The sequence below is a fragment of the Pinus tabuliformis genome, chromosome 3_2, assembly GCF_031772625.1.
Source record: "Pinus tabuliformis cultivar Carrire ecotype Pingquan chromosome 3_2, CPIR1, whole genome shotgun sequence".
NCBI lineage: Eukaryota > Viridiplantae > Streptophyta > Pinopsida > Pinales > Pinaceae > Pinus > Pinus tabuliformis.
The window spans coordinates 976,150,170-976,177,380 of record NC_142302.1 but is presented as its reverse complement, the minus strand read 5'-3'; positions in this window follow the sequence as shown (position 1 = coordinate 976,177,380).

The window sequence follows — 27,211 nt, the reverse complement described above, 5'->3', positions numbered from 1 at the left end:
CATAATCTCATCCAGAATTTCCCAACTAGCCTCAGGAATCACCTGAAGTAGGGTAATCATACAATCCCAAGCATTCTTGATAGCCCCTACTCATACCTATGCAACCTATATGTGAGCCTCTGTAGCCTCAGCATGCTCCCACAGTCTCTCCACCTCAACATTAAGAGAGGCACTCTCCCCCTCTCCCTAGGGGGCACCTATCTCTAGACATTGGCACCGAGCCGACCTCTTAGGGTCCTCCTGCACCCTCTCATTTCTCTGTCACTATGGCACACCTACCGCACTTGCTCCACCTAAATGATGAGGATCAATACCCACCAAACAGACCAACATACATCCTGTAGATCCCACATCTACAAGAAAACATATATGGTATCACTATAGACATAAATATATATCATAAATACATGGAAATCAACACAATGTAGAACACACAATCACATACCTATTGGGCCTCAAGCATCATCTGGGGGTAATCCCTTCTTTGGATCTCCATTGAAATCCACGCCAACATATGGAAACTCCAAGATCATCTAAGGGTTGGACAGGCACCAACCTTCCATTGTGGGCATCTAACGTCACCCCACCTCTCCTCAACCTACACGTTGCATCACCAGTGCCCATCACCTAATCTGTGGATCTCTTGGGGGTCCTATCAACACCACAAGCACTATGTGAAACATCATGGCCCTCTCATAGAGAATGCTACAAATAACACTATTGTAGAAAAATATTTGTGCCTCACCCTAATGAACTTGTGTAAGCTTTGTAGTCATGCTCCTATAGAGATACCCTTCCTAGTCGTAAAATGCATCTCCTTGAATCCTCTAGAGGATGAAAAGATGGGACCTAGAAACTTGATGTGGGGACATTTTCCCTACCACTCGTATGGTCATAGCTAAGGTTGCTCACTCAGATATATCAAGGATCACATCAACACATATAGACCCCTCCTGAAAAGGGTTGGATCAGCAGTGGTCCTTAGCTCATCTAGTGAGGTCCACCCGACCAAGTGTTAGTGGTGTTGATAGCACCTCTTCTTAGGGCACTAATCCAACCATAAAGTAGACATCCACATCAATGGTGAATATCACATCTTAACCCTAGATGTAGAAGGCCTCTCGATGTAGCTACCATCTTCGAATCACAAAATGCAAGAAGTCCTCTTATGATATGAGTAGAGGGTTCTAAACAAACTTCAGTAACCCCCACTGAGTAAGAAAATCTTGAGATGCAGCATCACCTACCACTACTATGTGGAAGTGATCCCAATCTCACTCCTACCATGTCATACCCACCCTACCCAAAGCATGAAGAAAACCAAAAAATTAGCCTCAAAGGCTTAAAATTTTCTTTCTATAGGCATTGCATGCCTGTTTCAATAATAGGTGTGTGGTCACATGTCTGTTCCTCAAAAAAGAACGTGATGCCATGTTGACTGTCCCTATACATTCATGCACTTGCATGCTTGTTTGCATATTTCCTGTGAGGGCATCAGCCCCCTAGCTACGTGTTTATCCCTCACGTAGATGCATGGGTCATGCGACTATTTCTTAGATAGTCATGCATGTACGTGCTTGTCCCCCAAAAATCTATGAGTTCCTTGGCATGAAGACCTCGTGGCTATTTTAGCTACAGTCGCATGCTCGCATGACTGTTATGCCTTTACCCACACACCCCCGCGTGACTGTTAAACAATCACCTTTGTGGGTTTTTTATTTTCCCTAAAAAGGTCCATAAAGGCCATCTTGTATAGCCTATCTACCCTAGGCTACCAAATTCACAAAGTTTAAGTAGTGAATTATTACCTGGCTATCCTCGCGCACTACCCAGGTGCACAGACTAACTGTTATGGATGAAAATAGCTCTTGGACCTAGCTTGGTAGTCCACATCAACAAGTACAAATGAGGTGGCATATGGACCATTTCACCCTATATATCATCCTTTGTGTCATCTTCCTATGGTCCATTAAGGAGCTCATGACCTCCTTTCATGAAACCATCACCGACATTTGGAATAGGATGATATCATCTTCATCATGGTACTCTCCATTCCATTTCATAAACATATTCATTTTTGGGCCCCTTTCACATTTCAGAGTACCTATCAGGTGTGCCTTTCCATGTTTTGGATTCATCTTTTTCATCACATTCTAGCTTATATATTATTTCATCAGGATGTTTTCACTTGGGGTATTAGTTGTCGAAGTTATAGGTCTCCCAATAATTTCTCAGCAGAATCAGTCCTCCGGTGACCGTTCATAGTTAAGGTATCATTCTCCACTCATCATGATAGGCTTACTTGAAATATTTTCATATTATGATATCATTTCTCTTAAATTCACCATAGCGCCTATCATATTGACCACGTTTACCACCACCTTCCACTTGCACCTATTAAATGTTCATATCAGTCGATAGTACCTTTGATACATGGATCACCTCATTTTATAGATCACCTTACACTATCAGGATCCATGATCATTCACTTAGGATCTAGAGCCACCTCATGAGCATGTCTTGAAGATCAACCTCATTCTCTTTTTCTTTACTCATTTCTTACCAACACCACTCTTGGGACACCACATTTGTTTTTTGTTGGATTCAATCAAACGTACTCCTTCATTCTACATTTGGCCGATCATCCCTCTATACAACATAACCCATCTGCATCACTTCATCTTCCTCATCAACCTCACACTAAGACCAACGAATGGGCCCCCTACCCTCAACAAAAAACCCCACCTACATTATTACGTAGGATGCAATTTTCTTGGGACACCCATTTGCGTGTTTGTACATCCCAAAACACTTTTACACTCTTTTGGAAAGTGTGCAATTTTTTTTAGGAAAAGGATTCCCACCCATATTTTTCTATAATGTGCCCATTGGTAGTCCCTAGTTACCCTTGGTTGGAGCTTGCTTATATCACTACACCATGATACACATTAATCCATCATTTACCACAACAGTCAGAACATGCTCATACATACCCTGGATGTCCAACCAACTCCAGAGGCATCCCCTCCAGAAGAATTATTTTGACTTCTCCTACTCACATCATAGCTCTAAAATCAGGTAGTTTTTCGTATATACCCATACTATCAACTCTCATTATCATTCCTCTTATAACCACCATGTTACAATCATCTTTATTCCTTCACCACGATTCCCCAAATCAACATTTTGGGCAGTTGGTGCTTCTTTCTTGTCGACTTCAACACCCATCTTCTAGGATTGAAGTTGTACCTTAGTTGCTCCCCCACTTAGGGGATAACCTTGGGTGTGACATTGGAAATCACTATCACCCATTGATGTCATTGGTCTCCCTAAAATTCGACACCAACAAAGTTTTTCATGTCAATGTAGTATCATACATTGTGACCATTGCAATTATGTAATTTAGTTGAAGACCCATGCATCCTTTAACACCTCATTCAGTAGTGCTTACATTTTGATGCATGGGAGGTACCCAAATTCGAAGACACATGCATCCATTAGCACCTCATTCAACAATGCTTCACTTTTGATGCATGAGTGAACCTAGTTCACTTTATTTTTCAAAGGTGACCTTGAGGGAATAAGCAATTATCATGGTCAGCCACATCAATGCTGACTTGACAAGACCATTTCCTATGTGATTTTAATAGTTATTCATTATCCATCATAATGAGAATGGGATATGCCTGAGTCATATAGACATTTTTTATATCAGTGTTTCTTTAGAGCATGATTATCTTTAATTACTAGTCAAGAATTTTCCCTACTCATCTCCACGGTAAGTTACTTTATCTCTCAAGAAGTTGGTAAGACACTCAGTCAAATCAACAAAATGTGATGTATTTCAGCTATATGTTTGCTCCTAACCTCATACATCAGGGGGAATATTTTATCATATGAAAATCATACACTCATTTGTACGCATTAGAAGACACTTAAAGTCAACGATCAACACATATAGGGGTGACATTTTTAGTTGGAAACACCATGTAGACCAAAAATCAAAAAATTTCCTAAGGTTCCATTGACGGTACTGGACCTGCCAACATCTCGAGGGGATATCCCCAGTAAGAAGTCCCAATTAGACCTCAAGCCATTTGGTGTAGGAGTCCCAGTAGTGGGTTGTATGGTAATGCCTTGATTGTGATTTTACATAGAGGCAAGTAAGATAACTCTGTTGGTAGCAAGGGTGTGAAAGCTGCAGTGAGTCAAGGAAGTTGCATGAGAGGTTCTAACACATGGGGGTTGAGATGAGAGCACCCCTTGACAACCTGTAATAATACTCGGATGGGAAGGGAACACATGAGCGAAGATACATCACAAGTTGGAAAGCAAGTTAGCTGGAAATCCAAAGTGATGGTTAAACCAACAACACATCTGCAACAAGATTCATACAATTTCATACAAAATAGTTCATACACAACTACGTAAGTTAAACAACATACATTGCTACAGCAACCAAAATAGTCCAACTACAATAACAACATATGCATGAAAACGTGATGGCTCTGTTTTATTAATAAGTGTAAGTTCCAATCATACAATACATCCATGTACACCCGCTAGTTCTAATAGTGGAATGTTACATCCACATTCGCCTTCTCCTCCAAATAGATGTACTAGGTCCGTGCAGTGGAGAAGCCAAGGTGCATTACAATACTATCCAAGATCTCTCCAAGATAGTCTTATCGGAAGCTTGGTTGAACAAAAGTCTATACAATGAGTTATAAGGGACTATTTATAGCAAAGGGTAGGGTGACCCTTGACATTCCCCTTTGTGGTAGTTCATCTACCCTCATGACTCTTCATATACTCTATGACTGTTACATCCAACTATCGACACTTGACTTACACTTGACATGACGTTACATTACAATGCACATGTACTCATGTGAGACAACATGGCTTGAGCAAGCTATGCAAGATATCATTGAAAATTGGTCTATTGCGATGAGACCAACTCTTTGACATGCTTGTGATAGTGAATGTGGTGAGCTGATGCCAAGCTTGGTCATCCGTGATGGTGTGCATGCACTCCATGGTGACATCTTGCTAAAGCGAACTCTTGCCTCCATTGCATCTAGTGCATTGGTATGGCTCCTTCATCCAGCTCATCTACTAACATGCACATGGTCTTCTTGGGTGTGGCTGAACCAACAACACACTGATGCATAGTATCTGTGCTGATATTCAAGTGTGTGCTGGTGGTCATGTGCATCAACTTGCCGAAGTACATGTTTAGCTCCAGTTGGACTTCCTTCTTGTCTTTGCCTTGGTGAGTGTGCTGAATGGGTTAGATCACATGCATGCACACAATGACATGTATGCTGCTGAATCCCTTGTGATCAACAACACTGCTCACCATATCTATTCCATGCCATCTTCTAGGATGGATATTTAACTTGTACAGGCACAGTTTCATCTGCGAGTGCATGTTGCGCCCACTATTGTTTCCTATTCCTACTACAACTCATTCATATGTCTGTGTAGCTTCATGTTCTTCCTTGAGGTGCTTCTTCAGCACATGCAACTCCTTATTTGTTCCATTCTCTGTCTTTGTGCGATATTTATGTCGCACCGTCACCTCATAGCCCGAGTCTCCAAAGTTTCTTTCATCATCAATGGATCTTCTTGAGCTCGCAACTTTGTTCTGACTCTGTGTTGTCAACAACCTTCCTCTTACATTCATTGCATTCGGCATGGTACCTTCAGCTACTGTTCATGATGTTGCTCACTTTGTTGTTGTTGCCATCATATCTCAATGCCCTCATCTACAAACAACTTGATCCCTTCGTGGGTAGGTAAGTTCATAGACAATTGATCGACTGCATCCCCAAGTGTGCTATGAATGGTGTCTTCGACTCTGCTCCTAGATGTGATGTGGGATGGCAGAGCTACAAGGTTGATGTTAGGAATGAACTCTGTAGTGTCTGGTTGATGAATTTCGATAAAATCAAGTTTGTGACACGCATGCCAAAAATCTAGGGAAAGCGACACTTGGTGGGAGATTTATGAAGTGATCCTTGCATGTAACCTCCAACTGCCCAAAAATAGATCCCTAAAACAAGGGATTCCTTTGCATCCTGACTTGGGAGAATCAGCCCATGCATGCAAGTCTATTTTTCTCAGTCTCGGAGGGAACCGATCAACTCAGCTGCACATGCAAGAGGCTATTCAACTACTGGGAGAAAAAGTGCATTTCTGGCTGGGAGCTGGGCTAGTTGCCTAAGAGATTTGCCTTATTTCTAGGCAGAGCAGCTGACTGTTGCCTAGATTTCCACAAATTATGGGCTGAGTAGCCCTACTAGGGAAAATTACACAATTTTCACTATGAGTGTTGACTGCCAGAATTGCGCAATTATGGAACCCAACACGCTGTCAGTCAGGAATGCGTAATTTCTAGAGGGAAGGTTGGTTTCCCTCAAGAATTGCGCAATTCCTTGGGGGAGATGCTCAACCTGCAACTGTACCAAGTCTGGGTGATTAGCCTGTGAGGGGAATGCATCAAGCTATGATCGATAGACTGCCTTTGTTCAAGCAAAACATTGAAGCTTGTGAACTTGATGAAGCAAGACAAGGTGCTGTGAAAAGTTGGTAGGGAAGGCTCCAAAATGAAGCTAAGACAAAGTTGTTAGGGAGGGTGGTTGTAGCTGCTACAACACTTGGCGACACACTGGTAGAACTCTAGCTCTCTGAATGGACCCTGTTTTTGAAATGCAAGTCTAACACCTCCGAAAGTATTGTTTAGTTCTCAAATCGTCTTGGTTTTACATTAGTTTGATTATAAGATGTATCATTTTCCAAACTCTTGGTCGATTTACACACATTCCAAGCCAAGGAAACAAAGTTGTTTTGATTGGGGTTGAGGGGTATTTGGGTGCACAAGCAGTATAGTCGTTAGAGTCTTAGTTTCATCTCTGGTGTTGCTCTACTGCTAGTAGACCTGGACAGTAGCCCGGTAGAGTTAGTACCTCGACGGAGTTACTTGCATCACCTCTCTGCACAGGATGCCTTTATCTTCTTTCGCCTTATTCATTTTTCATTTCTTCAATTTTTTTTCACTTTTTTTCATTTTTGTAACTGTGCATAGCACTTATTCATTTCAGAGGCGGAAGAGGGATCCTGACTTATTGAGAGTAGAAAAGGTTGTTCTAGTAGAGAAGTATTTTATTATACCTTTGACGTGTCTGTTAAGGTTTTTCCCCTAACCTTACTCTACTTGACTGAGATGACAAGGGTTAACCCAAAAAAAAACTGACTAGAGAAGGTGACACTAGTTAGCATGCAAGCGTTGTGTTTTCACCAAGGTTCACTTCGAATGATATGTATTTTCCTTCGATGTATCATGGACTAAAAGTAACAAGTTCTTCATACAAAGGCAAGATCACATATAACCAAGTAGTGATAGTTGTACAAGCCCTCTTGTACTTCACCCAACTCGCTTCAAGATTCATACATGGTTTCATGTGAAACTAACCTAGGAATGAAACAAACAAACTAACAAACAAACAACAAAGCAAAGCAAGTGCATAAGCGAAAGTGAAAGCAAAGCGAGTAAGCAAACAAGCAGGCGAACAAACAAACAAACAAAGCATGTAAGCAAGCAAGCATGCAAGCAAACAACTGAAAGCAAACACTACTCCTACTCCTACACTAACGGTGCATAGGGCTGATCACATGAAGTGATATTTCCAATGCAACCACCGATGCATTGGTTGACCCATCTTGGTGAAGCCTTGGTCCGTGAGCAACCCAGTTGTGTGAACCAGAAAACAAGAAATATATAACAATGAAGACAACCACACTTCGTGTTTTAAAGTTCCCACAGGACATAAGTGAGTGCAAGTGCATGACAAGCAGTCTGTGGACTTATCATAGTGTTGTGTGATACCGTGTGCAACTTTTAAGCATAAGCACACTCTTGATTGAGATGTGCAAGAAAATGAAAGAAGCAAAGATAACTTGCGTTTCACATGAGTTCTTGCAATGTAAGATTCCTCCAATGCATGAGTGATGGGATTGTGTAGTTCGAGTGGAGGAAGCATGATCTGTGTGTGAGATGGATCTTCAATGCATACAGATGAGTGATGAGGAGCCTTGGGTGATTGAACAATTTCCTGATCAAAAGTGAGACTAGCCCCAAGAGAGCGAGGGCCTGACATAACCATCAGCTCGAGCTGAAGTGCCTTGACAATCTTGGCTGTTTCAACATCATCATCAAATAGATCATCATAAATCGTGGCTTCGAAAGATCAACTTTGATAGAGTCATGATCATGATCAAATATGGAAGTAAATGGATCATGACTGCCATGATCTGAAAAATCAATGAATTCATCGACATCCTTATGATCAAATGAATCAAATAGAGGGGTAGATGAAAAGTAGACAAACTCATCCTCTATGTTTCTAGAAAAGACAGATGAAAGATTAAGTGGATTTTCAATGAATAACTTATGCTCTCCATTGTCCAATGATGAACCAACATCCAGTGAGTCCTGCGAGTGATCAACAATGGGTGCATCCATGGATGAAGACAGACATGTGAAATCATGGATGTTAGGTTCACCAAAGATGTTAGGAAAGAACGGAGGGGGCTCAGATGGAAGGGAGTCATCCTTCGCCGAGTGTCGATGCTCAAGCTCCCACTCATACTCTTCATGAATGACAACGCATGTTGGTTGTGCAACACCAACTCTGTCAGTGGCTTGTTCCTTGTTCATAACAAGTGAAGAGTCTGGAATGGAATAACACAAAATAATATCATCCGGAGGAACAGCCGAGTGTGAAGATGAAGGTTGTGGAACAAAATGCATATGGGAACTCGAAGGAATCACAACCAACATTGCACGAAAATTAAGTGAAGTGATGTTGGGAGGATGTACAAGCTAAACAAGTGTGTGAGCATGATCCTCAACATCACTCAATAGTGGTGGAGTTGTTGAATGAGGGGATGGGGGGCAGTCAGTCGAGACAGTGACCACATCCGCATGAGATTGTGTAGCTCCCTCAATGAATAATGTTGAATGAGGCTTGATTTCAAGTTTCTTCTTGGTACAGACAAATTTCTTAAGGCAATACTCGAATCGGTCCCAAAGATAGGAAAATTTCATGTGGCTCCTCAGAGCTTGAAACTGCCAGTCATGGAAGCACTGTCAAAAATACATAATTGATTCATCCAGAGCCTTCCATTACTGTAACAGTTTTAAGTCAAGATGGTCTAGATCAAAATGATAGAAAGTGTCTTCAATGAGATCACAAAAGTGCTCAAGTGAGTGCATGATGTCAACTAGTAGGCTAAGCAACCATTGACGTGGAGATTCGCGAAGTGTGTGTGCAAGTAGCAAGCTGGCCTGTTCGTCAGAACATCCATATTCCTCATGAATCATGGAAAGAAAGTCATGTAATTATTCAGGCCAGGTCACTTCGTCTTCACCATCATACGTGTAAGTAGACATGAGATCGAAAAACTCCCTCGTGATGGTGACATATTCATGATTCGGAAAATGTCGCAAAGGGAGAAGAGTGCAACAATCCAAGAAAGGTAAGAAAAGGTTCAAAACTGGATGAGAGGACACAACTTGTCATCTGACCCTTGTTCTAGCGCCAGAAATGTTGACGGTGCTGGACCAACCAACATGTCAAGGGGATCTCCCTGATAAGAAGTCTGTTGGGTCCCTATAATACTAGTGATTACCACATTACTATTGTAGTTACACCCCTTATTTATATTTTTGTGCCCATATTACCCCCATGTTGTTATTTATGTGCCCCATAGAATCCCTCTATTGTTATTTTTGTGGCTTTATATTATTATTGTTAGGTCGGCTGGATTATATTATGACTCCTTAGACTCCTATATATAGAAAGGAGGTTTTGTCATTTGTATCATCGAAGAATTGTTCATTTATGTAATGTAAAGGAGGTTGCCCCCTCGAAGAGGCTGAATTCTAAGGCGTTGATCTATCTTTTCTATCTTTTCTTGAGCTGGTTTCATAACATTTGGTATCAGAGCTTTGGATTCTAGGGTTTCACTGCTCCAAACAGGTCATTGTTGTATTTTCGCTATAACTTTTTTTCTGTAACGTTTTAGAAGTCGCAAAAAAAACCCATTTGAGAAGAGATCGCGTTGAACCTTGGGTCTGAATTTCAGAGCTTTTTGTGCGATATTTACGGAGATATGATTTGAGGAAGTTGGTCTTTTTGCAGACTCCTGAATTACATTCAAAACAGGTGACTTGGGGAAAATCGTCATAACCTTCTCTTTGGCGATCGGATTGAAATTTCGTAAGAAGGTACAGAAAGAGGACAGATTTTAGTTTTTTGTATGCGAGTTTCAGATCCAAAGGTTGAAACAGTGACTCGTGGCACGTCGTACAAGTTTTCTCTACTGAACTAGTCTAAAAGCAAGTCACTGTGGGAGATTTCACATAACTCTTCCTTGGAGAATCCAATTTGGGTCAGACTTGTGGCATTGGAAAGAGGACATAGAAGGCTACTATAGGTTGCAACTTTAGAATTGGATGATCTGAAATTACAGAGATACGTCAGATTCAATATCAGGCTTCTATAAAGTGAAAAAAGGTGTGTAGTTTTTTTTTAAATTTTTGTGTAAGCTTGGTTTAACGGAATTCAAAGGGCATAGTAAAGCATTATTATCGGTAACTGATGCCCCGAGGAAAGAAAATGCAAACACCTAGTAAGGAACCTGAAATCTCTAGCATGACTCATGAAGAAGAGGAAGAAATGCTACATGATATATCAAAATTACAAGAACAAGTGCAACTAATGTCACACTCACAAAAGCTAACAGAAGCTAAGATAAATGGCGTGGAATCTAAGATAAATGGCGTGGAATCTAAGATAAAGGGCATGGAAGCTAAGATGGATGATTTGAACACGGATTTGAAGACAAACATGGCAGATTTGAAGACAGATTTGACAAATTTTCTACAAGAAATACTTACTAATGGTGAAAAGGGTTGTTTTCGGGAAAAGTGTCTATTCAGAACGACCCTATCCCACAGGGTTGTAACAGAGACCTCAGAAACAAACAAGGAAAACTACTCTTGTATTCTTCTTTATGAACTATAAACGAAGATGATTAAGATGAACCGACCTGTGTCTTGCGCTAGTTGTTCGATCCAATCTATCCTCTCTTTGCCAGCTTCCACCGATCTGCTCCCTCACTTGCCTAGCGTCACCAAGTTCCTGCAAGTTCACAGAAGAGAGAAACTACACAAAGACATAGATTTATGTTCATAAAAAGCTTAGGATCAGATTTAAGCTAAACATACAAATATAACACACATCAGATATACAAGCATGTAGGAGAAACTCAAGTAGTTTCATTGATAAAACAAGAAGATCCAGGAGGAGTTACAACCGATGAGTCCTCATCCAGCATCAGCCTCCCAGCATAGAATCCCTTCTTCACCTCCAACAAAGCATAAATCACCCAATACTCTGATATCAATCACAAAACCAACAACAATTCTCTGCAATGTACAAAATTCCAGCCTCTGGATCTCTTGGTGAGGGATCCATATATAGATGTATGCAAAGAGGATGAGTCACCCATGAGTTGATTAGTGGCTTCTCTCTGTCAGTTCTTGCTTCCACTTGGAGATTGAGAGCCTCTTACTCATCACTGGTCGAATTCAGTGAGGCAAGTGTCATTGGAGAAGATTCTGGAAGCTTCCATTGTCTCTCCACCTCGTTGAATGACTTTGCCACTTGTCATTTCCCGCTCAATGCACCCTGGTAGTGCATTCAAGTGCATTGCAACGCACCTAGCCAGTGTATTTGGGTGCTTTGCAACGCAGTCAGCTAGTGGAGCACTTGAAATGATCCTGTTTTGACTAGTTTTGAGCAGTTTCTGGTGGAGAACTTCTGGGAGAAGCTGTAATTTGTTGACCTTGTTTCTTTAGGAGCTGGAACAACATCTTTAGGGACTTAGGATCCCTTGGTTTATGGACATTTCATGCTTATAGCTGTAAGGCACAAAAATGTCTATAACAGTTGCCCCTAAAGTATGAGGCCGTTTATCGGGTGAAATGCTTTATTAGGAGGATCCGAAGTTCTTCTAATGTTGGAGAGGAGACGTGTAATGAGATACAATACAATACATTCTTTTCATACTGTTTTCATGATCTAGCTGAGGCGGGCATTCCCATGCTCAACTTTATAAATTCATTTTCATGTACATAGGACAGACAATCGTCTGATAGTAGATTGATGATTCTGGTGAAATCATCATCCTTTTGGTAGGATGATTATCTATGCTGCAATGCTGTACATTTCAATGTTTTTATTTTTCCTGAATATATATCGCAGCCCGGATGGATGAAACTAGATCCGGGGTCTTCAATCTCGTCCGATCTTCACTCTAAGTACAAGTCGATCCATGTGAGAAATGTTTTGAAGTCGAACATGGAAAGACATCGCTTGATTACCAGTCAATGATGTAAACTGTTAACAAGCGCGAGAGGAATCACCGATAATGATAATGACCCTCAAGGTACTGCAGTACAATTCACGTGGTGTGAATAAAGGACTTGGCATCGAACACCACGCAAAATATTTTGGTCGAAGGTCATTGATGTATACCTGTCGCTGGAAGTGAGAAACTTGCCATTGAGGCATGCAAGCTTCAAAGTACTGAAGGGGTGTTCCTAGATCAACTTCTTGGATAATGAGCTGATGTCGACAAGAAGCGATCTGTCAAAGGAGGGCCTTAATGAATCCCACATCAATGACACGGAACGGAGCAAATGATTTTGATGGAGGTGAAAACGATCTGGTGACATACGGTTCAAGGTGGCAGTCATGAAAGAGTGAAGTATAATGTATGGTAGTGGATGGGACACGGGTGACTTCTCTGGATGACTTCTCTTGAACATGTCGGCGACACTTATGTGATGGATCGGTAGCATTTACCCCAAATGTGGATGGTATGGCGTGACCATGGTGATGTGACCGGTGAATGAAACAACCCAACCCGACTCTGGCACGGAGTGGAAGTGTCATGTTCAAGAGCAACTTGCTACCAATAAAGTTTCTTTGAGTTTTCTTCCCAATTTTTCCCTAGTCATTTCTGACCAGTACCTCTTTATTTTTGTCAAGCTTGAGGAGGATAACATATGCTTGTTCTATAATTTTCCCTTCAAGCAAACCCATCGCTATGTTTTAACGAGCCTAGCGATAGTGAAACTCGTTCTCGTCTAAAGACAAGTTTGTCGCTATTAATCTTTTTAACGAGCCTAACGACAAAGATAACTCGGTCCTTTTCCTTTTTAGGGAGTATGAAAAGGTACGTAAAGATAACTCCGGAATTCCTTTTTCGTCATCTAATCCCTTAAGTCCAAAAAAGTATAAAACAATACAGAAGGGATGAATTTTCGATAATTTTAACGAGCCGAATAAAACAAGCACTCGATCTTTTTGTGCAATAATCCCTCAGGTCCAAAAAGTTTAAAATCTAGAGGAGGGATAGCACTTCCGGTCGCTTTAACGAGCTGGAAGGCCAAAAATCGGCAATATTTTCATATTTTATGAGTCAGATGAAAAGAGGTTAAAGAAGACTCGTCTTTTGAGGAACGAGTGATAAAATGGGTAGCAGCTGATTCCAGGTAAGGTTTGGAATTCTCCAATCACGGCAGTGTCACAAGGATGGCTAGTGAAATCACTCTTCGCAGCTGTTCCTCAAAATGGGTAAACAATCAAATGGAGGTGAATGATCGGCCAAATGAAAAGTGGAGGTGACGGTGCAAACACGACCAAGGCTTTAATGGCTGAAAATGCTTCATTCACGGTGGTTATTTACCGGAGGATAGTTCATTTTTTAACGAGCTTAAACGTGGGTGGAAACACTTGCTCGATCCGTGTTTATTTTTTAACGAGCTTGAATCTTGCGGTAAACATTGCTCGATTAATCCAGTCATATGATAAGAATGTCTCATATAAAACGGCAACTTTTAGATTTTTGCCCCACATCCTTTCTTTATGCAAGTTAGGTGACGACCAATCCTACGAGTTTAAAGGGTTAGCCTACAGGTTTAAAGGGAGGGCCTAAAAATTTAAAAAATAAATAGCCGCCCCTTGCTTGCATGCCAAAAGGTTCACATGCCCCTAGGTATAAAACAGAGTTTCAAAGTTACCCCTCAATTTGCAGACAAAACATTTGTTCTATCAGGAGAGGCCTACCTCTTACAGGTCACCCAAAGATTGCTCTATTCGCGGTGCAAACAAAACACTTCTTCGGCGATGTCTACCGAGATAAACAAAGGTGAGTGACTCCATCTGTCAACTCACATAACTTTGACAAAAGAATCTTATTCTAGAACAACCCCTCTTCCAATCACGGACAGGGTACAAACTAGTCATATTCTCCCGTGGAAACCTACTCTATACCCGAAGTTTTCCTGCCGAAACAGACCAGGACGCATGCCCCCTGGGTTTCAGTCATATCCTTCCGGATTACTCGCGCTCATCGGGAGGAAGGACTGGGACTTGAGACATTTCTTGCATGAAGAGACCATTTAGGGACGGTATGTGACTATTTGCTATGCGTGATCCGGGAAATGAAAGCTGGTCCACGAGCTTGACCACTTTTCCTTCGTGCGGAAAACACATTACTCTAAAGAGTGAGGAGACGATGGCTCCCATGTAATAAATATAGTCTCGTCCAAGGAGTAGGTTATAATTCAAGGGTCCTTGAATGACCATGACGTTCAGGCGAACTATCTTCCCTCTCAATGTTATGGGCACATCGGGAAGGATCCCTAAAGGTCGACTGGTTCCTTTATCAAAGCCTGTCAGATTTCTCATTTCAGGCAACAGTGATGGCGAACCAAGCGCTTTCCAAGCAATAGAGGAAAGGATACTCATAGATGCCCCCTCATCTATGATGGTGCCAGCCATGACCATTCTGTATATTTGAACGATAATTCGGAATGGTATGCTTGCTGGCAAACGGGGTCTGCCTAGTTGGTTCCAGTCGAAGGATACAACTAGGTTGCTTGGAGGTGGGACCAAGTAGACGGCCGGGTATGGCTCTGATGAACTTCCTTCCTGCGATAAAGGAATGGGTGGATTGCCCCCGTGTTTTTCGGAGTCTGTGTTGATGAAGAGAATTTGGACGGTGTCATCCTTATCCTCTTCAGTGACTGTATCATTCGAAGATAAAACCTCTGAAGGCAAGACCGGGTAAACTGCCGCCTCGACCTTTTGACTTTCATCTGGTATGGATTCAGTTGGTTTATCCTCAATGATAGACGCTTCAGCCGACCACTTGAGCGGGCTAGCTGGGTTCTCAACTAGTGACGGATTTGGCAAGATTTTTTTGTATCCAGGAGGAAGTCGTAACGATGAAACCAGACGATCATCCAAAACTCTTTTAGCCTCGTCTAAGAAGGGACAATGGTGGAGGGCATGGTCGCCTTCACACAGTCTACAGGGAAATATAGCTTTCCCTTTTTGTCTTGGGGCTTCACTTTCACTAGTTGACGGTGTACTTTCAACATGATCTCCAGAGGTTGATGACACCGGATTGTGCAAACGAGGGGAGCAGTTCCTTAGTATCCGGGGGATGCAAGGACAATCTCTGTGAAAGTGGTCTCCTCTGCAAATGACACATGGCGATTTAGGCTTGGTCGGCGCTGTGTGTGGATTTTCATTAGACGACACTCGTTTTCCCTTATTCGCCTTTGGCTCCTTCTTCTTTTTCTCTTTCTTCTTCTTTTCCTTCTTCTCCTTAGGAACTTGGTTTTTAGCTTTACCAGTCCCGTCAAGTGAAGAGGAAGGAAGAGAGGAAGAATTAGAGGAAGTAGAAGGTTGGTGGGTAACTCTGAACTCGTCTAACTGTTGATTTGACTGTTCAGGAATGGTGGTGTTCTGAACGACATTGGTTGAGAAGAGCCAAACTGGCAAGCCAATTGTCAGTCCTGGAAGCGACAATGTGGCCATATGGGGCGCACCAACATCTCCCCAAGAGGAGAAGGGACTAGGATTTCCACCAAGGGGAATTCCTTGGTTGGTAGGCTCCTTTTTCTCAACCTAAAGATCAACGCAGGAAAAAGGGTATGAATATTCCATTTAAAATAAATTTTAACACGCTTTGACACAACTTTGTTTTTTCAGTTTTAAAGAGTCGAGAAAAAACAAAAGATGACTCTAGTCTCCTTCGATTTTTAATGAGCCTGAAGTGACAAGTGCTCAGATGGACCTTTTCCGTTAAGGAGTCTGAAAAGGAATGAAAGGGACTTCTCTGGAGGTCTAGGTAGAGGGAGTGCCAAACCAATCGCAAAACCGCAGAATACTTTTTAGGGTACGGGCGGTCAATCTTCTCAAATGCTGTGTTCAGTGCATTGCGATCAGTAGGGTGGCCGACACGGCTTCCTATGGATAAAGTTTTTATGCCTATAGGGGTCTCCCAATATATACTCGACGGTACGTGGGAGCACAAGTCCGTACTGGCACTTATCGTCTCAAAGTGGAGGAATCACCCAACCAACAGTGAGGACAACAGTTACCAGGCTTTACGATGCTGGAATACGTCTCTAGCCTAGACCTTTAGATGTTGTGCATTAAGTTACAAAGCGTTGTTAAGTTCATTGAATTTATTTTAGGTTGATCTTTCTTATGAAGTTTGCCTTTTGGGTTCACCACGAGATGTAGATGTAATTCCTAAAATGCAATCTAAAGATGATAAGCAAGCTTTTATATCTTTTCAGCAATGAAAATCCTAGCTACAAGGGGAAAAGAAAGACACAATCTTTTCTCAAAGAGCAAAGAGCACACTGTAAATGCACTTTCCCTAAATCAAGCCATACAAACTGTCAATATGAAAATGCACTTGTGCATGTATTTGTTTTTCACTTTCTTAATATTGATGCCTAAAAAGAAAGTTGTTGTACAAATTTGAATTCGATTTCAAGTGAAAAACACAAACAAGCTTCTTTTCGAAATCAAAAGGTAGAGACGATTACGACACTTTAGGATTTTGAAGTAAACACTTGTTTCGACACTAGAAATTCACAAATTCAAGCCAAAGACAAAAGTAAAAGCGTAATCAACTGTCAACAACAAACAAACTTTCTCCTAAGATCAAAACGACACTTACGACAGATCTAGATCTAAGGGCGACAGTATGACCAGTTTACTTTTGCAATGGGAAACTGTAAATGATGTAACAAATACACAAAAACAAATACAGTTTCTTTTATACAACTGAGGTGGAATTAAGGCAAAGAAAAAGGGGCTTTTAAACAGACAAACACACTGATCACAGGCTGCAAAAATCAGAGGCAAAACTGGAAAAAGTGAGCAAAGAACCTCAGCTAGGTAGGGCTAGGCTGATCAACGCACCTGCTACATAGAGAAACTGAATTGCAACGTAGGTAGCCCTCTCGGGAACTGCGCTGAAATGCAGAGTCTCTTCACAAAGCCTGCGCTGAAGCAGAAACGAGAATTTTCTCTGGGTTCTGGGTCACGGTTTGCAGTTTAATCTATGGTTTTTGGCCGGGTAAAAGCAATCAAATGTGTACAATCAGAGGGTTGATTTACAAGAGGTTTGAGAGCTATCACAAAGGGTAATCATATCATTTGTGAGTCAACTATTCAGGTCATAAACAGGCCCAGTGAATGGACTAGAGTAGCAGATCTCTACTTTGCATTTGTAAATGGCAAATGCAGTTCAATTCGCCACTCTTAAGTTTATGAGATGAACAACAATAGAAACACAAATAAACTAACTAGACACGTTCCCCAGCGGAGTCGCCATTTTGTTTTCGGGAAAAGTGTCTATTCAGAACGACCCTATCCCACAGGGTTGTGACAGAGACCTCAGAAACAAACAAGGAAAACTACTCTTGTATTCTTCTTTATGAACTATAAACGAAGATGATTAAGATGAATCGACCTATGTCTTGTGCTAGTTGTTCGATCCAATCTATCCTCTCTTTGCCAGCTTCCACCGATCTGCTCCCTCACTTGCCTAGCATCACCAAGTTCCTGTAAGTTCACAGAAGAGAGAAACTACACAAAGACATAGATTTATGTTCATAAAAAGCTTAGGATCAGATTTAAGCTAAACATACAAATATAACACACATCAGATATACAAGCATGTAGGAGAAACTCAAGTAGTTTTATTGATAAAACAAGAAGATCCAGGAGGAGTTACAACCGATGAGTCCTGATCCAGTATCAGCCTCGCAGCATAGAATCCCTTCTTCGCCTCCAACAAAGCATAAATCACCCAATACTCTGATATCAATCACAAAACCAACAGCAATTCTCTGCAATGTACAAAATTCCAGCCTCTGGATCTCTTGGTGAGGGATCCATATATAGATGTATGCAAAGAGGATGAGTCATCCCATGAGTTGATTAGTGGCTTCTCTCTATCAGTTCTTGCCTCCACTTGGAGACTGAGAGCCTCTTACTCATCACTGGTCGAATTCAGTGAGGCAAGTGTCATTGGAGAAGATTCTGGAAGCTTCCATTGTCTCTCCACCTCGTTGAATGACTTTGCCACTTGTCATTTCCCGCTCAACGCACCCTGGTAGTGCATTCAAGTGCGTTGCAACGCACCTAGCCAGTGTATTTGGGTGCTTTGCAACGCAGTCAGCTAGTGGAGCACTTGAAATGATCCTATTTTGACTAGTTTTGAGCAGTTTCTGTAGGAGAACTTCTGGGAGAAGCTGTAATTTGTTGACCTTGTTTCTTTAGGAGCTGGAACAACATCTTTAGGGACTTAGGATCCCTTGGTTTATGGACATTTCATGCTTATAGCTGTAAGGCACAAAAATGTCTATAACAAGGGTGTAAAGGAAACTCATGATGTGAACAAAAGTAATGTTAATCATGATTCCATAGACTCTAATGTTGGATCGAAGACCCACCATATTCCAAAAATCGATATGAGGAAGTTTGATGGAAAGGATCTCGCCACATGGATATTACAGATGGAGCAGTTCTTCGATCTCAATAATGTGCAAAACACACAAAAGGTACGTATGGCAACTGTATATTTGGAACCAAATCAATTTGTATGGTATCAATGGCTTTGCTCTCGTAAAAAATTTATCACTTGGGCAATTTTTACGGAAGAATTGATAGCACATTATGAAGATACAAAAAGCAACACTTTTTTTAGCCAATTGATAAGTCTCAAACAAAAGGGTTCAGTAATGGAGCACATTGAGGAGTTCCAAAAATTGAACATAAGGGTAAAAGATATTCCGGAGGAGCATAGGATTGATGTGTTCATAGGGTCTTTAAAGGACAATATCCAACATGATGTTCGCCTTTGGGAACCTGATTCATTAGAGAAGGCATTTAGGTTAGCAAGAAAAATGGAAAGCAAAATTATGGCAACTAGGAAGCATACCACTCATAACTATAAAGACGGAAGTGTTGTTGCCCCTAGTCTTCCACAACCTATAAGGTTGACACCACAACAATTGGAAGAAAAAAGAGCAAAAGGGCTTTGTTACAGTTGTGATAGCAAATACACTAAAGGTCATAAGTGTGCTGAGAAGAAATTATTCTACATAGATTGTGAAGAGGAAGAAGAAAAGGAGCAAGAAAGGTCAAAAGAAGAAGATATACTCCAGGAACAAAGCCTAGATGAAGAACAAATAAATCGGACCATATCTTGTAATGCATTGGCGGGAATTACCACTCCTCAAACCATCAAGATAGAAGGACAAATCAAGAAGAAAAAGGTAATAGTGTTGATTGATTCAGGAAGCACCCACAATTTTATTCATTGTAGGGTAGCAAAAGAATTGAATTGCTTCCTATATCTAGCACCAGAGTGTCAAGTGATGATTGCAAATGGAGGAACAATAAATTGCTCTAGAAGGTGCCATAATATCAAGCTATCCATGGGAGAATATGTATTGACTAGCCCAATGCTTTCCATTCCAATGGGAGGTGCTGATGTTGTACTAGGAGTCCAATGGCTACAATCCTTGGGTACAATAGCTTTTAATTTTCAAGAACTTTTCATCAAATTTTCTACGGAAGGAAAGGAAGTTGAATTAAGGGGTATTGCAGGGAAACCAGGAAAGATAATCAGCTCTAATGGTATGACAAAGCTTCTAAAAAAGGAGCAAAGAGGTGTAATTGCACAATTATGTTCGCTAGATGTTTCCACATTGGAATCATCTATTTCTCCAGATCTCCAAAAAGTCCTGGACAATCATTCCAAGGTATTTGAGACTCCCAAAGGTCTCCCACCTATGCGTGATCATGATCATGCTATTCATCTGATTCCAGGAAGTGTTCCTCCAAACATCAGGCCGTACAGATATCCCTATGTCCAAAAAAGTGAAATTGAACGTATGGTTGCAGAAATGCTAGAGGTTGGTATAATTCAACCAAGTCAAAGTTCTTTCTCTGCTCCAGTAGTATTGGTGCACAAGAAGGATGGATCATGGCGCATGTGTCCGGATTATAGGGAGCTCAACAAGCTCACTATTAAAGATAAGTTCCCCATTCCTGTCATTGATGAATTACTGGATGAATTGCATGGATCAATTTACTTCACCAAGTTGGATCTTCGTTCAGGATATCATCAAATCAGAATGAAGATTGAAGACATTCCGAAAATGGAATTTAGAACTCATGAGGGTCATTATGAATTTTTGGTCATGCCTTTTGGCCTTACTAATGCACCTTCAACATTTCAAGGTTTGATGAATTCAATTTTCAAACCATTCCTTAGAAAATTTGTGTTAGTATTTTTTGATGATATACTAATCTACAACAAGTCTTGGAAGGATCATGTTGAACATGTTGACAGGGTGCTACAACTATTGGAGGAGAAACAATTATATGCAAAAAGATCCAAATGTTTCTTTGGAGTCCAGGAGGTGGAATATTTGGGTCATATTGTATCTCATGAAGGAGTTAAGGTAGACCCTAGCAAAATTAAAGCCATTAAGGAATGGAAAATCCCCACATCCATAAAGCATCTGCGAGGATTTCTTCGGTTGACAGGGTATTATCGCAAGTTTGTTAAGAATTATGGGAGAATAGCAGCACCTCTAACAACATTATTGAAGAAAGATGCATTTTCATGGACTCCACAAGCAACAAAGGCCTTTGAACATCTTAAAGAGGCAATGTGCCAAGCACCGGTCTTAGCTACACCGGACTTCACAAAAACCTTTATTGTGGAATGTGATGCTTCAGGAAATGGAATTGGTGCTGTTCTAATGCAAGATGAAAGACCCATTGCTTTTGAAAGTCGTCCAATCAAGGGAAAGTTTTTAAGCAAAGCTATTTATGAGAAGGAAATGTTGGCAATACTCCATGCACTTAAGAAATGGCAACCCTACCTAATGGGAAGACACTTCAAGGTAAAAACGGATCATGATAGCCTTAAATACTTTTTAGAACAAAGATTATCCTCTGAAGAGCAACAAAAGTGGGTCACAAAGATGTTGGGTTATGACTTTGAAATCATCTACAAAAAAGGGAAGCAAAATGTGGTGGCAGATGCACTCTCAAGAAAGGATGAGGATGTGGAAGCATTGTTGTGCGCCATTTCTATTATCCAAACAGATTGGATAAACGAAGCAAGGGAGGAATGGAAGAATGATGAAGAAGTGTGGGCACTTATTCGAAAGCTACAACAAGATTCAAGTACGTCTGATACATTTAGTTGGAAAAATGATTCATTATGGTACAAAGATCGCTTATACCTCTGTAAGAATTCCCAGCTAAAACAAAAGATTCTTATGGAATTGCACACTTCTCCCTTAGGAGGGCACTCAGGATTTTTAAAAACTTACCACAGGGTTAAGAAGGAATTTTTTTGGGATGGCCTTAAATCAGATATTCAAAAGTTTGTGGCGGAATGTTTGGTTTGCCAACAAAATAAAGTTGAAACAATTAAGACACCGGGTCTATTACAACCTTTATCCATTCCAAGCCAACGTTGGGAGGAGGTTTCAATGGATTTTATCACAGGTTTACCCAAGTCTGAGGGAAAGAGTGTCATCATGGTGGTAGTTGACAGACTTACCAAGTATGCACACTTTTGTGCATTATCACATCCATTTAAAGCCAGTACAGTTTCTATTGCATTTATGGAAACAATTCAAAAGCTACATGGAAACCCAAAGATTATTGTAAGTGACAGAGATCCCATTTTCACTGGAAATTTTTGGACAAAATTATTTTCTTGTCTTGGTACTCAGTTAGCTCATAGCTCATCTTATCATCCTCAATCTGATGGGCAAACTGAGATAGTAAACAAATGTTTGGAAGGATATCTTCGTTGCTTTGTATCTGATAAACAGACACAATGGGTCAAATGGTTGCCTCTGGCTGAATGGTGGTATAACACTTCCTTCCATACAGCAACAAAAATGACCCCATTTATGGCACTTTATGGGTATCAACCACCATCCATCACATCATATTTAAGAGAAAATTCTAAGGTTCAGGCAGTGGAACATCACATCGAACATCAACAACAAGTCCTCCAACTCTTAAAGGATAACCTCGTGTTGGCACAAAATAGAATGAAACAACAGGCAGATCAACATCGCAGTGAAAGAAGTTTTGATGTAGGTGATTGGGTAATCCTACGGCTACAACCATATAAGAAAATGTCCCTAAAGCAAGCTAAGAAGGATAATAAATTATCACCAAAGTATTATGGTCCGTACAAGGTGTTGCAAAAGATTGGTACTATGGCATACAAATTGGAGCTTCCTGCAGCTTCTCGATTGCACCCAGTTTTCCATGTTTCATGTTTAAAGAAGGTTATAGGCGACAAGCTCCCAGTTCAAACAATATTGCCAGAACTTGACGAGGAAGGAAAAATTATATTGGAACCGGAAGCAGTCACAGAAACAAGAACTCGACAGCTACGAAATCGATCAATTTTAGAGTATCTTATCAAGTGGAAGAACTTATCCGTTGAAGATTCCACATGGGAGGATGAGAATTTTATGCAGAAGTATCCAGAACTACTCAAGCGTTGAGGACAACACATTTTTGAAGGAGAGGGGCATGTTGGGTCCCTATAATACTAGTGATTACCACATTACTATTGTAGTTACACCCCTTATTTATATTGTTGTGCCCATATTACCCCCATGTTGTTATTTCTGTGCCCCATAGAATCCCTCTATTGTTATTTTTGTGGCTTTATATTATTATTGTTAGGTCAGCTGGATTATATTGTGACTCCTTAGACTCCTATATATAGAAAGGAGGTTTTGTCATTTGTATCATCGAAGAATTGTTCATTTATGTAATGTAAAGGAGGTTGCCCCCTCGAAGAGGCTGAATTCTAAGGCGTTGATCTATCTTTTCTATCTTTTCTTGAGCTGGTTTCATAACAAAGTCCCAATTAGACCTCAGACCATTTGGTGTAGGAGTCCCAATAGTCGGTCGTACGGTAATTCCTTGACCTCGATTTTGCATGGAGGTAAGTAAGATAACTCTGTTGGAAGCAAGGGTGTGACAGCTATAGTGAGTCAAGGAAGGTGCATGAGAGGTTCTAACACATGGGGGTTGAGATGAGTGTGCCCCTTGGCAACCCGTAATAGTATTCAGATAGGAAGGGAACACACGAGAGAAGATACATCACAAGATGGAAAGAAAGTTAGCTGGAAATCCAAAGTGATGGTTAAACCAACAACACATTTGCAAAAAGATTCATACAATTGCATACAAAATAGTTCATACACAACTACGTAAGTTAAACAACATACATTGCTACAACAAACGGAATAGTCCAACTACAATAATAACATATGCATGAAAATGTGTCGGCTCTGTTTTATTAATAAGTGTAAATTCCATTCATACAATACATCCATGTACACCCACTAGTTCCAATAGTGGAATGTTACATCCACATCTACCTGCTCCTCCAAAGAGATGTACTAGCTCCATGTAGTGGAGAAGTGAAGGCGCATTATAATACTCTCCGAGCTCTATCCAAGATAGTCTTATTGGAAGCTTAGCTGACCAAAAGCCTATACAATAAGTTATGAGGGACTATTTATATCAAAGGGTGGGGTGACCCTTGACATTCTCCTTTGTGACAGTTCATCTACCCTCATGACTCTTGATATACTCTATGACTTTTACATCCAACTATCAATACTTGACTTACACTTGACATGACATTACATTACAATGCACATGTACTCATGTGAGACAACATGGCTTGAGCAAGCTATTCAAGACATCACTGACACTCATTCTATTGTGATGAGACCAACTCTTTGACATGCTTGTGATAGCGAATGTGGTGAGTTGATGCCAAGCTTGGTCGTCCGTGATGGTGTGCATGCACCCCATGGTGATATCTTACTGAAGCAAACCCTTGCCTCTGTTGCATCGGTTGCATTGGTATGGATCCTTCATACAACTTGTTAGCTAACATGCACATGGTATTCTTGGGTGCAGCTGAACCAGAAACACACGGATTCATAGTGTCCGTGCAGATCTTCAAGTGTGTGTTGGTGGTCATGCACATCAACTTGTTGAAGTACACGTTCAGCTCTAGTTGGACTTCCTTCTTGTCTTTGCCTTGGTGAGTGTGTTGAATGAGTTGGATCAAATTTGTGCGCACAATGACATGCATGTTGTTGAATCCCTTGCATGTGATCAATAACACTGCTCACCATGTCTACTCTGTGCCAGCTGCTAGGATGGATCTTTAACTTGTACAGGCACAGTTTCATCTGTGAGTGCATGTTGCGCCCACTACTGTTCTTGTTCCTGTTGCAACTCATTCATCTGTCTATGTAGCTTCATGTTCTTCCTTGAGTTGTTGCTTCAGCACATGCAGCTCTTTCTTTATTCCCTTCTTTGTCTTCGCGTGATCTTCATGTCGTGTCGTCACCTCATAGCCCGAGTCTCCAAAGTTGCTTTCATCATCAGTGGATATGCTTGAGATTGCAAATTTGTTCCACCTCTGTGCTTTCAACAACCTTCCTCTTGAATTCATTGCATTCAACATGTTGTTCATGATGCTGCTCGTTGTCATGCTGCTACCATCATATCTTGATGGCCTTATCTACAAACAACTTGATGTCTTCATGGGAAGGAAAGTTCATAGACACTTGATCGACTGCATCCCCAAGTGTGCTCTAAATGGTGTCTTCGACTCTACTCTCTTGAAACCATTGTACCTGCACTCCTGAGAGGTAGATGAACACTTGCAATACCTGGAGACATGGCAACACTCATGGCAAGAAATCTATCAGTCGAAAACCAAAATGAAATTGAGAAATGACTTGCAACATACTTGTGTGACTGATCATGAAGATTGTGCAATTTCGGTCGGGAGGTCGGGAGACTGACTGCCAAGACTATGCAAGGCATGGTTTGGGATGCTAGAAGACTGACTGACTATTGGAACTGCGTATTGCACAGTCCATTATGGCTACTAACTATTAGGATTGTGCAATGCACAATCTTAGTTGGCAATGGTTGCAGGTTTAGTGATTACATTGCGCAATTTTCTAGGCTAGTAGTCATTGTACCTCAGGATTGCGCAAAGTAAGCCTGGGGAATAGTTGATGGGTAGAAATGCACATTTCTAGAGAGGAAGGTAGAACCTTCCCTCTTAGGATCGCACAACGTTGTCTAGTGGAGGCAGAGTCCAGGCCGAGGTTGCCCAGACTCGCCAACGGGCAACTGAACGCAAATGTGAGTGCGAATGCATGGTGATATTGAGTGTAAGCATAAGAAACTGATCATGCATGCAAAAGGTGAATGAAATATTAAGAAAATTGAACAACATGCATGTGGGTGAGGCGAGTCGCCAAAATAGAGATCGTTCCTGAAAAACCTCTTCATGCATGCAACAATAGTGAGATAGGAACGAAAACTGAAATGGTGCTAGTACAAGCTAATATATATCAAAATTACAGCAAGCACTCACTAAAATCAAGAAGACAACGTTCATATGAAGTGAAACACAAAAAGCGGAAGAAATGTAACAAAAGACATGGAAGCCGAGCTTACCCCAAGACAGCTGAGCTGAATGAGCTGGAAACTCGTTGATGTGATGTGGTATGGCAGAGCTACAAGGTTGATGTGAGGAATGAGCTCTATAGTGTTTGGTTGATGAGTTTTGATAAAATCGAGGTTGTGATGTGCATGCCACAAATTTAGGGAAAGCGACACTTGGTGGGAGGTTTCATATGTGATCCTTGCATGTAACCTCCAACTACCAAAAAATAGATCACTGAAACAAGGGATGCCTTTGCATGTTGCCTTGAGAAGCAGCCCATGCATGCAAATCTGTTTTGCTCAGTCTCGGGAGGAACCGGTCAACTCAGCTGCACATGCAAGAGGTTGTTCGACTGCTAGGAGAAAAAGTGCATTTCTGCCTAGGAGCTGGACTGGCTACCCAGGAGATTTGCCTAATTTCTGGGTAGAGTAGCTGACTGCTGCCTAGATTTGTGCAAATTCTGGGCTGAGTAGCCCTGCTGGGATTTGTGCAGTTTTCACTGTGAATGTTGACTGCCAAAATTGAGCAATTCTAGCACCCAGTAGGCTGCCAATCAAGATTGCACAATTTTTGGAGGGAAGGCTAGTTTCCCTCCAGAATTGCACAATTTCTTGGGGGAGCTGCTCAAGTTGCAGTTGGACCAAGTCCGAGTGATCAACTTGTGAGGGGAATGCATCGAGCTGTGATCGACAAGTTGCCTTTGTCCAAGAAAAACGTTGAAGCTTGTGAACTTGATGAAGCAAGACAAGGTGTTGTGAAAAGTTGGTAGGGAGGCTCCAAAATGAAGCTAAGGAAAAATTTTGGAGGATGATTGTAACTACTACAACACTTGGTGAACCACTATTGGGACTCCTACACCAAATAGTCTGAGGTATAATTGGGACTTCTTACCGGGGAGATCCCCTTGACATGTTGGTGGGTCCAACAACATCAACAGGTTCATGTTAAAAAATTGGACCGTGTTGGTGTACCATTACTGTAAATTAATAGTTGTGTGACTATTTATTTGATATCTGTGCGGTATTGAAAAAGTCCAGTCATTACCTTGAGCTGCAAACTTACTTGAGAAACACTACAAAACTTGATATGATGGGTTAACAAATTCAAGCCTTGAGACCCAAGAAGCCTTAAAGGAAAGGAATTGGTGGCTCTCATCTCATTTATTAGGTGAACCATGACATTGATGAGCCAAGGGGATGAGGATTGTCCAAGA